Source organism: Ambystoma mexicanum, chromosome 2p, assembly GCF_040938575.1.
Source record: "Ambystoma mexicanum isolate Mex_15411 chromosome 2p, UKY_AmexF1_1, whole genome shotgun sequence".
Taxonomy (NCBI): domain Eukaryota; kingdom Metazoa; phylum Chordata; class Amphibia; order Caudata; family Ambystomatidae; genus Ambystoma; species Ambystoma mexicanum.
Window position 1 is genome coordinate 402824461 of NC_090923.1, and position 16698 is coordinate 402841158.

The following is a 16698-nucleotide window of genomic DNA, read 5'->3' on the forward strand; positions in this document are numbered from 1 at the left end:
AACAAGCATAATGTTTGCCTCCAGTCTTGTCATATAATGAAGATTACCCCTGCTATCTGCGCAGGGAGTTTTAATTCTATGAAAGACTAGGAGGCCAGCATTAAATTCCCACCCAAGTGATGTATTGAGCATGATATTGGATGATCGTATGTGATAATAATATGATGGTATCGTCAATACATAGACACCACCCTGATTTTTCTTTCTGCTTTCTGTTATTCCTAGGAGAGGAGCAGAAGAACAATTGAAGTAGGAGACTAGCAGAGGTAGTTGCCTCGGTCGAGGAAATTCGACATTCGTTTGGAGTGGTTCAAGTCGTTGCCAGTTGCAGGACTTAGTGTGGAGTTCTCAGTGTGACTTTCAGAGCGAGTAAAAGAGAGGAGGAGCTCAGGGACAGGAAGTGGTCATAGCTGAGCATGGAGTGAGATGGACTACAGAGTCTATGGGGATTGTAGTTCAAAAAGAAGAAAAGTCTGTTCAGACTGTTTTCAGTGTTTTATTATGGTTTTTTGAGTTTGTTGAAACTGCTGAAGAGTGGTAAATTAAAGAAGTTGAAGCATAATGCTCGCCTCCTAGTCTTTAATAGAATTAATACTCCCTGTGCAGATAGCAGGGGTAATCTTCATTCTATCCTGCAGAATTTACATATCAAACATGCTTCTGCTTGTCGTAACATTGCTTCCCTGTTCCCTCCTCTTTTTCTAAGTACAACTTTCCAGAGCCCCACAAATCTAAGGTAGTGCTTCTCTTTCAGTTTATGATTTTGCTGCCAATGTTGAGCAAGTGTTAAAGTTACGTCCTGACTCCCAATTGCTGAGAAATGTTCACAGATTATGATCTTTAATTCCCTTATAGTTCACCCTATGTAAATATGTTGTCTATGGAATATTCTGCACATGCCAACGTATTTATTTCTGCAGTTTCTGCTGCTTGTAATTTTGATTTTCGTGCCGCGTGAATCTTGAAAGGTTTGTGTGCTCTCATGGTCAAATTTGCAAAGCCAGCATGTGCCACATTTTCTGAACCCTGTTGTTGTGGATGGTAACCACGTTTCTGTGGTTGTTGCTGGTAAGTGAGGGAGTAGTGATGGGCTCAGGTTCATTTTTAATGTTTTTGCTTTTCTGAAGATGATTTTCGGTTTTTCATCAATATGTTTCTCCAGCCTGAGTAGATACCAGTTTTTGGAGAGAATTTTCGTGATTTTGTAGTTGTTTTCACAGAATGTGGTTATAAAGTGTACTTTGTCCATATCCATTGTTTGCTTCTTCCTGATTGGATGTAATTGTTTGTTCTCTTGTCATGTGGCTGGCTTTCACATATGCTTCCTACATACATCTATGGTCATTACCTCTCTGTCGAAACCTTCTTTTGAGTAAGTCACATTCTTGAAGGAATACAGTGTTGTCTTCACAATTTCTTCGCGCCCAAATGAATTCAACCTTGGGTATGTTCCGTTTAACTGATTGGTAATGGCAACTACTGGCGTAAAGAGTTGAGTTTGCCTCTGTTTTGGTGAGATAAATGGTCTCCTTCCACATAAATTGTAAGATCAAGAACATCTATACTTGTACTATTTGCTTGTCCAGAGAAGTGAATCCCCAGATCATTCACATTCATTCTCCTTTTAAAATCTATCAAACCTTCATCCCGGCCATTCCAGATTAAAAGCACATCATCAATGAAACGTGCCCATAGTACAACATTTCCAGAAGATGTAGGGTCCTTGTAGACAAATGTATCCTCAAATATGCCCATGAAGAGGTTCGCAAGGGCAGGGCATATGTCATGCCCATGGCTACTACCCTTTTGTGTTAGTAATATTTGTCATTAAACAAAAATATTTTATATTCCAATGTGGCAGTAAGCATTTCTTTTAACATTTCCATATAATGGTAGTGAGAAGCTGACTAATCTTTGAATGTGTACTCAATAGTTTGTATAGCTGAGTCATGTCTGATAGAGGTGTAGAGTGCTTTAACATCCCAGGTTGCTAATAGGTACGTGGGTTGCCATTGTACATGCTGGATAATCTTCATTATGTGCGTTGAATTCTTTATGTATGCCTTGACGTTTGGCACCCTTGGGCGTAACACATTGTCAATAAATTCCGAGATTTTCTCTGCTGCCCATCCAATTCCACTGACAATTGGCCTTCCTTCTGGCATACCCACTAATGTTTTATGTACTTTTGGTAGAAAATATGTTGTTGGTACTATCGGATTTTTACTCATCTGAGATAAGACCTTTTCTTCCCAGACATTTATTAGATCAGTTATTTTAACTTTTAAAAATAATTGGTGGCGTTTTAGCGAAATTCCTCATTGCAAAGAGGTGTTTCAAGTTGGTTTTGTGCCATCCGTATATGGTCAACCTTAATCATGATGATAATCTTTCCGCCCTTGTCGGCTTCTTTGATGACTATGGTGTTATCTGCCTTCAAATTCTCCAATCTTAAGAAGCAAGCCCACGTTTGTACGTAAAGCAAGTTTATTGTACAATCAGCTGGGAGGAGCTAGATGATGCCGTACACTCAAACTAACCCGAGTCTCCCTGGGACACATAAGTTGACACATTATATATATTTACCGAACAGTTAAAACACTCCCATGTATTTTATTACAAACAACCCCCCACACATGCTTGATCAAAACCTATACAAAATAAATCCAACTTTCCTAATTTACCCCACTCTCATTGGCCACAATTATCTTAACTATCATCTTCAGCTCATGTGTACAGCACACCCCTTTTAAGTATTGTCCTATGGTAGGTCATGACATCATCACATAGTTAGACATTTAAACATAAACTTAATTTATTACAAGTTCCAGCTGGCCTGGGACCTTCTCACCCCATGCATGACTGCACATGGTTTGCAAGGACACTTCAAACAATATGGGGAGGGGGAGCGTAAATATGTTTCAGTTCAGCTAGTGATAACAATCTCATACACTCAGGCTTGCTGCCGTCCTGCAACACTCTATTCTAAACGACTACCAATTCAACACGCATGACCTCCAGACACAATCTGAGAAAATAATTGAAACTCATATGTATCGGTCAACTCGGGCCTCAGATGTCCCTTCACCCCAGGTGTATTGCAGGTCAAAAGAAAATGGCTTGATTCCCCTAAACAATAACTAAAAATCTCCCATGCACTTAAATAATTGCAGCACCTATCTGCGATACTGGCAAGCCATAACAACCCCGGGTCTGCTTGTTTGTGACCATCTGATTATTGTTGCAGGTGTCCTTCCTCAGACCGTCAATCCTTGTCAAACCAGCTTTTTCAGTCACTCAGAATTAACCTCACAAGCAGTGACTGCAGAGGTTAACCAATTTGTGAAAGAGCCCACTGCATATAGATTTGTAAAATTCCCCATTTATGTATATCAGTGCATGCCTGTTTAAGACTGTCCTCTTTACAGTGGTTTCTTCATGACAAATCTGCTTTCTACCATGTGCATTGTGACACTCCTCGTTGCCCAGTTTCTAGGTGCTTAAGTGGCACATCATACCTTTATTTTGTTTATATTTCATCAGCAGGTTTTGAAATGTACCTTGCTGAATGGATGCAAATCTAAATGTATTAACTGGATACACAAGGTAACGCTAAACTAACATATTTCCCATTCTCATTAACTATGCTAGATACGTAAATAATTGCAATATCACGCCAACTTCACTGCTCCCCAGTCACCGATATGATGCGCACAATGTGATCCCCTCTTCCTCATTGTGACCTTTCCTGACCACCCCACTCATCTTTCATCTTTAATTCAAGCTGTGTGACTGCTGCTGCAGTTTTCATTCCCACCATTCCTCTATTCCTCTTGGGAGCAATTGCAGGTCTCCTATGTGACAAAGGATGAAAGATTTGCAGGGATTTCAGTGTGGACAAACACAACTTGATACTGTGTCTTATAGTGTTTGTTTAAAACCACTCAGCTAAATGGCCATTACAATGGATTACAAGATTCTGTATTGATGAACTATTGTGTGGGAGAGGAAGAAAGGGCTTGGGGCCAGATTAAGATGTATGGCTGGCACAGATTAGTATTTCTGTCTTTGAGGAGTTACACTTTATCAGGTTTCTCTTCACACAAGCATTCACTGGTAAAATGCCGGCTAAGAAATTAGTTATTGTGTCAGTAGACTTCATTATCCAGAAAAGAATGTGTGCATCATCAACAAATGTGTAAAAGGAAATTAAGCAGCTTCGATAGAGGTTGTAAGTATATGTTAAAAAAGAGGGAGAAAGTGAACTTCACTGACGCCCCGCATAGTCAATAGAATTGATATGTAGCCTGTGTGCCTGTGAGTGAGATGAAAGGAATGATGTATACCAGTTGAGGAAACTCCCTGAATATCCTGACTGTGCAGAGGCCCCTGTAGTGTTCAATGAAGAAGGTAGGTTTGACACGACAATTGTACTAATACTGCCCTTGTCAGACAACTTTTATCTGGGATTAGTATTGAATCTGCGGGGTGAGATCAAGGCTTTGGGTCAGGCGTATGTGGCAGGGAAGGAAGGATGTAAGGTGTTCACGGATGGTTCGAAAGATCCTGTGTCTGGGAGAGTGGGTATGGCGTATTATTTGGAAAGCACTGGGGAGTATAAAGTGGGGCGTCTGACGAATGATGTGTCTATTTGTACGGCTGAGTTGGTGGCGATTGCATTGGCGATTGATAGGGTGTGCGAGTTGGGGTATGAGAAGGTGGTGGTGTTCTCGGATTCATTAAGTGGGTTGCAGGCGATTGTGGCAGGGATGGTGATAGGAAGGATGTGATTTTGGACATCAGGAGGAAGATTGATCGGTGTGTGCGTGGGGGAATGGATTTGGAGTTGGCGTGGGTCCCCAGTCACAGTGGCATTTTGGGTAATGAGTTGGTGGATCTGGCGGTGGGTAAAGGTATGAGGAGGGGAACGGTTGATGTGAGGTTGCCTTTGAGTGTGGATGGGGTGAAGGCTGTGGTGGTGAGACGGGTCATGGATGAGTGGCAGGAGAGGTGGGTGAGTGGGGTGAAGGGCAGGTGGATGTTTGGTGTCCATGGGAAAGTGTCGGTGAAGGTGGACGCGGGAAGTCTGGAATGGAGGAGGGGGTGGAGGTGATGCTGAATCGGTTGAGGATAGGGCATGTGGGGCTGAATGACTGTCTGCATCGAGTGGGGAAGCGTGAGTCGAGGGACTGTGCAGTGTGTGGGGTGCCTGAGACTGTGGGACATTTTTTGCTTAGGTGTGAGAGACATGTTGTGGAGAGAGAATTGATGAGGGTTCGGTTGTCTGCGCTGGGTGTGGCTGAGATGAGTGGGAAAGCTTTTCTGGGAGGTGACGGGGTGAGAGGCAGGAGGAGGAGCAGTGTGTTGTTGGATTTTGTGAGACAGACGGGCGGTGGGAGGAGTTGTGAGTTTATGTGGGCTATGTGTTGATTGGTGGGTTGGTGCACATCATCCTATTGGATGGGGAAGCGCCTGCGTGGGTCCGCCCATGCATTCAGTAATTAAGAAGAATTATATTTTATATTGACTTGGACTACTTAGGTGAAGAAGTTTGAAAGCAGCTGGATCCTGATGACATTCAAGTGAGAGTGTTGTGAATTTGAGAGATTTTAGAGGAAAAATAGGGAGCAAATTCATTAACAATAAGGGGGAGGCATTGGATATTGCCTTGGGAGGTGTGAGAAAATCTTGGAGGGTAGATGAAAGTTGATTGAGAGAAGATTAGGTTTATGAAGTAGGAGGATTTGGCAGAGTCCAGTGCAGGCGTTCAGGCAGGAAGGGAATTTTCGCAGGTTGGAGGTATGGACGGTATCAGTAATCTGTGCCAGCGTTGTAGGTCAAGAAACATGTTTGTTTTGTAGGGTTTGAATTCCAGCAGAGACTCATGGCTGACGGCAGATACAGGAACGTGTGAATTTAGTGTTGATCAAATTAAGTCATAAGTGCAAAGTCAAAGTAATCACATTCCATGGAAAAGGCATGAATACAGGAAAGAGGCAGGAGACAGGTCCTTACATCATCAATGTTAGGGGCTGGGAGTCCCGCCTGAATGCCCTCTTAGTCAATGAAGAGAGGGGATGCGGAGGAGAAGGTAGAGAGACAGAAATGTTCAAATGAACAATGTATTGATCAGAGGGATATGGGTCAATGGAGATATCAAGGAAGGAGATTGAATTAGAAAGACAGACAAGTTTACAAGAGTATCTTCTGGAGTGGGTACACAGGCCAGGGAAAGAGTAGAGGTAGTGGTCACATAGGAGGGATTTAAGTTGAAGGCAGCTGTATGCAGAGAGCTTGTGAAGGTCAAATCCGTCCAGCATGAAAATGAGAATGTCCATAAGAAGTGACTCAAGGGGAAGGGTCAGATCACGAAGGAGTTGAGAGAACCATCGATTTGATAATGAGCCAGAACAGTGAGAGGCGTAGTAGGATGGAGTTGTATAATGACATCTTCAATAGAGGAAGAGTTGATGTTTGAGAGAGGTATAGAGCGGCAGTGTTGAGGGCCTTATTGATAATGAACCACACACTGCCTCCATTCCCTTCAGGTCAGGAAGAGTGGGAGAAGGTAACAGAGTCTGTGTGGAGAGCTGCTAGTGTAGCAGCGCTGTGAGGGAATATCTAGGTTGCTATGATTGCAGGGCGTGAAAGTTCAGGGTTATAAGAGACAAAGTGATCAGTGTTGTAGGAAGACTTGTTGCAGAATTGCTCTTCCCGCATTCGTGGTATTTACTTTAAATCAGGGACTTTATTCCCTGAGCTGAAACTCCTTTTAATACCCCACCCATCAGATCACACATACATACAAATACAGACACAAACATATATACACATACCTGCATACACGCTCCAACACTTACCTACTCCACTTTCTATTTGCACTTGAACAGATAACGGTCTTAACAGCATGTCAATCAAAAATGTTTTAATGCCTTTAGAAAGCAACAAGTGTGAAGCACGTGTCTGCATAAAACCGAGCTAAAAATATTAATTGACACAATTAGAATGATATAGTGATGTCAAGCACGCTCTTTCATCTGGAAGCACAAATAAATATGACATTTACAAAATGGCTATCTGTGTGGCTATCATGATCTATACGTCCAATAACATTGAAAATGTTTAAGTGTAAAACATTAACAACGGACTTGCATCTCGAATGTCCGAATCCGGTACAAATGCTTACAGTTAACGTGTGTATCTTTTTTTTAATTCGAATTCGTATTGCGTGCAGCAGCCCTGAGGCATTGTGGTGCTTACCCTGTTTCCTATTTCCAATTTCCATCTTCGACGCTTTGTGTTGCACTTGAACGTTCATCGGATTAGTGAATAGCCACACACTCCACATTAGATACATGTGTGTCATGTGCTGCCATGCTTTCACCTCCATCTGTCCTGCAGCAACACTGGACAACTTTAGGGCCTCTTCTCAGCTCTTTGGTAACACGAAAACTGTGCATTCACAGCTAAACGCTACTACTTGTCAAATACCAAACAATCAAAATGCGGGGTTAGAAAATGAAAATATGGCATACAGGCATTGACATGTGCATTTGAAATACATTTTACTTGTTCCTCTATCTCACGACCTGTAGCAGCTCATTTATTTTCCCCTCGCCATTAAAATGGAAACAGAAGGTGTACTTACGTCTGAATTTACGCACGGATATTTTCGAGCTTCAATTCAAAGATTCCCAATAAAAGCTGAGAATCATTTAATTAGAAAACAGCAGCATTGTTATCATGGGTTTGTCAGTTATCAGGTAATAATATCCCCATATATATGGTCGCCGTAAATAATATCACCGGGAAAATGTCGTGGCGATATTATTTGGGTGACCATATATAAGGGGACAGGGGCAAAAAAATGTTTTAAAAAAAATAAGTTTGGGGGTTGCGGGGGTGTCCCCCGCATGTTCCATGCAATAATGTTGCCACAAAAAAACGGCCATTTTTCGGCAATATTTTTGCATGGCAAGATTTTTGTGCCGACATTATTACATGGAACCGTTTGTCAGGCAGTGGCAGACATCTCTCAAAGATGTTCAACAAACACAGACACTTCTCATCTTGGCTGGGGCTTATCAGTTTGATGCAGTGGGTGTGCTTTTAGAGCAATGCACTTCAAAGTATTCTAGTATCAAACTATTCGAAAATGGAGGAAAGTAGTACATTCACCACTGCAACAGACCTTTCCATATTTCTCACGCACTTCAGCACAGCCATCCATACGAGACATACCTCTGTCTAGGCTGAGATTATCAGCTCTTAGGCTAAGGGACGTCTCGGATCTACATTGTTGAATGCATGACAGGGTGCTGTACAAGGCCACAGGTTATATAAAATGCTCCAGTGCAGGTCAATCGTACACAATTGCATAGTAATTTGAAACGCACACTTATGCAAAATGCCTTTTTTCGATCTGATGACTCGATGCACGTGAGTGCAAATGCTGGTCCAAAAAGATCTCCGGAACCAATACTAAATACTAAATTGCTCAGCACATTAGCACACACATTACTGGGCACCAAACATTGGGGAGCCGAATGCTGGAGCAGTGTCTCGCAGGCCCAAACTCATAATGTGAAATGCTCAGATATAAGAGTAACAGAACATGTGGATCAGGGCTCACACCGAGGGTACACTCGGGTGGACGGAGTCCACCCACTTTTTTCAGAGGGTGCACTCAGTACCCCAAGCTGAAATGAGAATCATTCAATGTCATCTTTGAATTTATAAATTAAAGCCGACCTCGGGCATGGATCCACCGTTGTCAGATTTGCAGGCTTTCACTTCAACACTGCACTATATAATCTGATGAAAAATTACAAACAACTAAGTGAAATGTCCAATTTCGGTACTACAAGTTCCAGGGAAAATAATTGTATTGGTTCTTGGAGTTTAAAACATGCCCACCTTTTAACGTTTTCAAAAACACTATTAGAAGAAAATAACCTCTCTTGGTTTTGTGAGTGTGTTGATTTCATGAAAGGAAAATTCCATTCGTCCCGCTCAATTTGGGTTATGCAAAGCCAATGTAATGAAATGTGCATATTTCACATGGAGATGCTAATTTGTGGTGACATCACATCCCATTGCGTTAGTTCATGAGTCCCCCCACTATAATTTTTAGGACTTGATTGCCGATTGTAGGTTGTGGGATGTATTTACCCATGCATCCGAGCCCTACCTCAAAACTGTGCAGTACTGACATGGAAAACATCATGATGGCCAGAGCTTCCCAGAAAATGCACAGGGAAATGCATGAAGAATAGGCTGCCACCCATTTTTGCCGATGTTATGGGCACAGAAGGACGCTGCCTAAAACCACCATTGGACTACCCACACAGTAGTCTGAAACCATTGGGAATGGCAATGCTGATTGCCAAATGCAACCTAGAATTGTTGGGAATTCATTTCTTAAATCCCAAAAATGGGTGCAGTACCAGTACTCACCACTATCCAAAAGCCGGCGTTTTAAAACCACTCTGTTTCCCTGAAGGCAAGTCAAAATGCCTATTTTCAAACATTGCAATATGTGCAAAATATTTACTGAACACCAGCAGACATTTGGCAGAATGGAGTTTTGTGTGCCTACAAAATCTGGGAAATGAAGATCATAAGACAAGGTTTATAACAAGACTGGCTGCGCTGTGGATGTCAGCAGTTTAAGTTGCACTGGATTGAAAGACACTAAAAAAAAATCTAAATGTTTAAATTGACTGAGTGACCTACTTTTGAGTGTCACATAGGTTGCAATTGTTTAAATGTCATAGTTTTGCACTTAGAATAAGCATTCTAGCTGCATGTGTAAAATTGCAAGTTAATTTAAAAAGCAACAAATAACATGACAGTAGCTGAAAGTCTGGCTTAAGGAACTTGATTCTGCCTGGCAACTACCCCCATCAGCAGTGAAACTTGAGTCACCACTGTGTTCCCAGGCCAACCTTCCTTTTGCTGCCCACACTAAGGATATGCCATCTATCTGATAATTGAATTATCTGGGCTCTGCAGGAGAGTGAACAAAGCCCTCTTCACTCAGGCAAAGGTTTTTATTACCGCAGTCGTAAAATGTAGCTTCCTCTTGGCAAGAGCTGGGAGGGGCACTGCCTGTGAGAGCAAGCTGGCTTGGCAGAAACTGGAAAGACTGGTTTCTATACCATGTGACCTGGGAAACCACACCCCTTTGGAGCCAGAACATAACTTTAAAAAGATGAATAACTCATAGAGCGGACATGTGAAAATTTTATAAATGATACCATAATTCTTGTGATTTTTCTGCCCACATTTTAAGAGGTTTTTCGACCCGGTGGCATGTTCAGGGGGGTTTTAGCGGAAAAATGGATATTACTCTAACTGTATGCATGTTAAAAATCTGAAACTTCTTCAGTTAATGTCCATACTCCCTGCACACATGTATGTAAAGTTGGGTCAATGTCAGAAATTGAAAAATCAGTTAAAAAGTGAAATATCTGCCATTTCTGAATGCAAGCTCTTAGAAACAGCAGATTTGGACGGAGACATGGCTAAATTCAGCCACACCATGTATATGTAATTTCAAACAACTGTGTAACTCTGAAGTATGTTTTTTGATCATATATAGATTTGGGTGCACAGATGATAAGGGAGGTTCTTCAAGAGATCATAAATGGCTGACATCACTCTGACACAACTTAGTTCGCCAATCAGGGGACGAATGAAAGTTTGACCAATTAGAAGCTGAGAGAGAGGTAGGGTCAGTGATGCTAGAACACACCCACATTCTAAACACATAAAAGCAGACAGACAGGACAGATAGGGACTTTCCAAATCCATCTGCAGCGGGACGCTCTGCCGGAAAAATCCATACTTACCTCCATCAACCTCCAGAAAGCCAAACTAGAGACTTCAATCTATCCAGAACTAAGAGAACCAGAGAGAAAGCAGTGCTGTACCCAGAGAGACCCAGACCAGCAGAGAGAGCTGACCCAGATCACTGTGAAGTGCAGAGGCCAGACCAGACCAGACCAGAGTCCAGTCTAAAACCCTGACCAGATCTGTGGCGAGGCCCATTTCACTCAAGAATATAGTGTGAGTACCTAGAAAACTGTGCAGAACCAATCTCTTAGTTAAAATAATATAATTCAATCCTATTTTAATCTAAGTAGAACTGTCTCCTAACTGTCACCTGTCACTTGTAAAGCTGTCACCTGTGATTTGCTAGTTGCAAGCTGCACTTGTCATTTTGAGCTTTTGAAATTTGCAAACCCAAAAACGACCTTTATTAAATCGCTCATATCTCCGCGACCGTTTGGGCTAGAGACTTGCAGTAACTTTCCTCTGATAGCTTAGAATCGTAGCTTTGAATCGCACCAAGAACCGCATTCCTACCCCTTATAGTTTTACCGCAATCGCGGAACACGCATCCGCGAATTTTACCGCGATTTGCAATTTCTTCACATGTAAAAACTGCTGCTGCTTGCCTTCCATTTGCCAGAAATTCGTTTAACCTGCTAACTATCCCTGCCTCATTGCTAGTGTGAGCCTGGACTAATATTAACTAGATACCACTCACCCTGAACCTCTGACAGGGAATTAAAAGCATTTTTAGCATATTTTTAATTCATTGCCAGCACGTATCAAAGCATTTGGGCCTGTGTTTTCAAAACTCCTATCTGTGTTTTAAACTTCTGTTGTCTAAGCTTGGGGGGGATTGAACTGATTACATTGATTGCATTTTTGAGAACTGCGTGCTTTCCTCCCATTCCCTTGCATTGCATAAAGAGGGGGGGAGTGAATAGCCAGAGAAAAGTGATTACATTGTTTTGTTGAAATCATGTTGAGTATTTTCTATACTGCATTTCATTCATTCAACCTTGCATTTCCTTGAACCCTATAAAGCATTTTCTACCACATTATACTTTTGTACCGATTCACCAGTGTGCCACTTTATTCCTTTCATGTCAACTCCTTATTGATTATAGAGAAGCGTGTTAGTGCCAGATTCTCCGTTGTTGATCTTTATCATATCAGATTAAGTGTGCTATTCAATTATTAATTTATTATAAAGTGTCATATATATATCTATTGTTTAAATTATCAAATAAACCCTTTTAACTTGCAAAACAGAACTACTTCTTGGCTCAGTGGGGTCAGGGGGATTCCAAGAGAGGGGTGTTATATAGGGGTAGTCATCCAGAACGCATGAACTGGACCTAAAGATATATCAATAAGGGTTTTCATTCAGTATTCTAGACTAGGCGTTAACTTAGCTGTAGTGCTGAATTGAATCCTCTTACAAATTGGGGGCTCGAGCCGAGACGTTGGGTTAGATTTACCACTTGTGCAGCTTAATACAGTGTGCTAACTGACGGGATACATACATCCGGTCGGATCACCACGCTGCATTACGCTGTGAAGCATTCCTCAAAAGGGACACTCCAAGAAAAGTTCTGTTCTGCAAAAATAAAATACAAACTTCTGTAAGTCAGGACAGAGACCAATCTCTAGAATGACGACCTTAGTAGACATGAAAATAGCCAGAGAGCACCTCTTGCATAAGCTATTTGTGAGAGGTGAATGGACCGAACAGGGCCAGGATGCGTGGTTGCAGGCCATCACACAACAGGTCACTGAAACAGGGTCAGATATATATAGAGATCAGGGTCCCTTACATGTGGCCCTGAGTGAACTATATATGGCTCCTAAAGCCAAAGATGAACACAATAAGATTGCCAGGGTAGCGGCGTATTTATATTTACATATGGGAGCCGTGCAGGACAAATGTGCTGAAGGCCAAGATCTGGTGAGTAGGCAACTGCTGGCATTACAGAAGGTCCAATCTGACCTGGTCTCTTCTGAGCAGAGGCTGCAGAGGAGCCAGGAGTCAGAAAATGACAGCAGACTGTACATCACTAAAATGAAGGAGGATATGGATGTGCTGCAAAAGGAAAAGTCAGAACAGGATACCAGATTTCTGGCCCTGCAGAAGGAGCACCAAGACAGTTTGGACTCCTTACTGCAGAGCCAGAAAAAGCTGGAGCAACAATTAGACTTTAACAGGGCATGCACGGAGCAGGTAGCCACCTTGCAAAGTCATCTAGATAGAGTGAAGGTAGAGAGCAACAAGCTGATCTTGAAAGACCTGGATACCCAGGCAGAGTTTGATGAGGAGCGCCAAAAAGCTGGTGCCCTTCAACGGCAAAGGGACGACCTGGCGGCACAAATGCAGGCTCTTAGTCAGGAAAGAGACGCCTTAGGCCAGGAAGTCTGCCATTTAAAAAGAAAAATGGAAGAAAATCACCTGGCCCACCAGGGACTGGGTGATCTCCAAAAAGAACACCAGAACTTGTTAGAGCACACCAGGAGGGTGGAGGATGCTCTAGCAAGAAAGGAGCAGGCCAATAGGGACACAGCTCAGGAGGTAACCCTCCTGCAGCAAAGACTGGCCCAGTTCTCCAGGACCAACCAGGAAGCACAGAGGGAAAACGAGGCCCTCTGTGAACACAATGATAGGCTCCAACAACAGGTAGCGATGCAGGAGAGACTGATAGAGTCCAGTAAGGCCTTAACTGAAGAACTGAAGGCACAAATGCAGGCTCTTGCATTGCAACAGGGAGCAGGGGCGGATAGAGATGAGGTTCGCTGGGAAAGGGAAACTCCGGAGCATAACCTCAGGAGCCCTAGTACCAGAGGCCCTCATACCTCTCAGTCCCTGGACTCTGCCACCCCCATTATCCAGGGGGAACACATCATAGTGGAGACTCCACACCAGCCTCTTCAATATCTCCAAAGTGACAGAATCCGGGCCGGAAATGTGAGTAATTCCCGAATTACTTCTTGGATTCTGTCAATGCAAGGCTTTCCTGTGGAGGTCAGATATGGCCAAAACAAGAAGAGTCCCCTCGCGCAAGGTCTGGCTGACTTGCATGATTGTGCCAGAGAAAACTGTCTCGAGGACGAAAGTCTAAAAATAAAGGACAACATGGAGGCATACCTTAATTCCCCCCACAAAGTCTTTGAAGAAGACAAGTGTGAGGGAATGCCCACTGTCTATGTGGATGGATGCTCTTACCATGTTGACAACAACGGGGAGAAAGAACTGGTGGCCGGCGTAGGGAATGCATGGGTGAATGAGTCCCCAGAACCCTCCGCTGGATACAAAATTGGTCCCCGAAGTAGTCAGGTGGCAGAATTGATGGCTGTGCATCAGGCCATCCTCACTGCTGTCCAGCATCAACTCCACGAACTGGTCATAATCACAGATTCGGATTATGTACGGAACGGGTTCGTGGAGCACCTGGTTAATTGGAAAACCAGAGGCATGTTATGTGCTAACAACAAACCCTTGAAACATGGGAAGTTGATCCAAAACATTGATGATTTGGTCACCTCGAATGGGATGACCATCGATTGGAAAAAGATCAAGGGTCATTCCAAAGTAGAGGGACCAGACAAAACTGGAAATGACTTAGCTGATCAGCTGGCCAAAACCGGAGCCATCCAAGGGGATCTAATTGAGATTGAGTCCCTGTTGGGGGAAATCCAGGTCACTGCCATCACTAGGTCCCAGACAAATGCTCACAACGACCTTTCAATTGCACAATGGAGTAAGGAGACCCCTGATGCTGATTTGATTACCGCTCAGAAGGGGGATCCAATTATTGGTAAATTTTACCAGCACCTTGAGGACCCTGAGAACTTTCCCCTGACGGATACCGATTACATTGGGAAAGAGGACCTAAGAGTGTTGATGAAATGTCCAAAAATGTTCCGGATCCAAGACGGTTTGCTGGTAAGGAAATCCAAAGCTGGCCACGATCAGTGGGTGGTTCCTACCTCATTCCGAAGCCTGATGTTAAGTCACGCCCATGATGCGCCACTGCCGGTCACAGGGGGTTTCACACAACATTGGAAATCTTAAGAGAGGTTGCATACTGGCCACACATGGGCCAGGACCTCAACCAATATTTGAAGGGTTGTCTTGTGTGTGCACAATTTCAGCCGACATCCCTCACACACCGGGCGCCTTTACAAAAGAGGGGAATGACACTGCCATGGTCAGATTTACAAATCGACTTTGTAGGCCCCGTGGTTCGCTCGGCTAGGGGGAATAAGTACATGTTGACCGTCACATGCTTGTTTACCAAGTGGGTGGAATGTCTCCCAGCCCCAAATTGCAAGGCAGAAACTGCAGCTGCCTTGATGATTAACCACATCTTTTCCCGTTTTGGTCTACCTCAAAGGATTGAGTCAGACAGAGGTAGCCACTTCACCAGTGAAGTAATGACAAAGATGTGGGAGATACTGGGGGTCAAGAGAAAGCTGCATATTGCTTATAGACCAGCTTCTTCTGGGGCAGTAGAGAGATATAACCGGACAATTGTGAGCATATTAAAGAAATTTGTGGCAGATTCTGGGCCAAGTTGGGATATCCGATTACCTCTGGTCCTAATGGCCATCAGATCTACCCCTTCATCTGCAACCAAAATGTCACCATTTGAGTTGATGACTGGGCGCAAGATGGTGCTTCCTCAGCATTTGCTCTACAGGACCCAAGAGCAGACACTGATAAATGCCTCCACTACTCATGAGTATGTGGAGAATTTAAGGAAACACCTCCAACATGCTTTTGCTTATGCTCAGCGGAATCTAGAAAGATCAGCTGATAGCATGAAGACCCATTATGACCTGAAAACTTCCAGGAAGGAATATCAGGTGGGAGACCGGGTCTATCTATACAACTTCCAAAGGAACCAGGCCAAGCAGCGCAAATTTTTGCCTACATGGAAGGGACCCTTTGAGATCGTCGATAAGATCTCCCCTGTGGCCTACAAAATCCACATCCCCAAAGGTCCTTTGGCAGAGGGGGAAGACAAGTGGGTCCACATAAACCAGTTGAAATGTTGCCATCCCAGGCACACTCTGCAACAACTGGAGGAATCCTCTGGAATCCTAGCGGGTACTGTATCAGACTAATTCAGTTCCAATCATAAAACATACCACATCTAGTCTCTAAAATATTGTGATTTGCATGAAACTGTCTCTTAGTTATATATTTGTTTTTTCAAAATAAGAATGTAATGTTTCGTTATGATGAAATGCATATGCTGCCCCACTATCTCAACAGTGGTGGAAAAACGTCTATGAGTAGGTATTGCCGCTCTTCCTTTGTCGTCCTAGGAGAAAGAAAACCTGAAGACGGGCCGAGGAGGGCGATCCGGAGACCGGGAACGAAGATTCAATGGGCCCAGTGGGCCGCCCAATATTCCCATCAGGACCGGCGAGGAGAACCATCGATCAGTACCGGATGGAGGAAAAGATGCTGAACTGTGCCATCTATTGGAAGAAGATGAGGAAACATCCCAGATCTTGCGAGTCCCATCAGTGAAACCGAATGGCCATCGCAAGAGGGGGGCTTGTGGGATGTATTTACCCATGCATCCGAGCCCTACCTCAAAACTGTGCAGTACTGACATGGAAAACATCATGATGGCCAGAGCTTCCCAGAAAATGCACAGGGAAATGCATGAAGAATAGGCTGCCACCCATTTTTGCCGATGTTATGGGCACAGAAGGACGCTGCCTAAAACCACCATTGGACTACCCACACAGTAGTCTGAAACCATTGGGAATGGCAATGCTGATTGCCAAATGCAACCTAGAATTGTTGGGAATTCATTTCTTAAATCCCAAAAATGGGTGCAGTACCAGTACTCA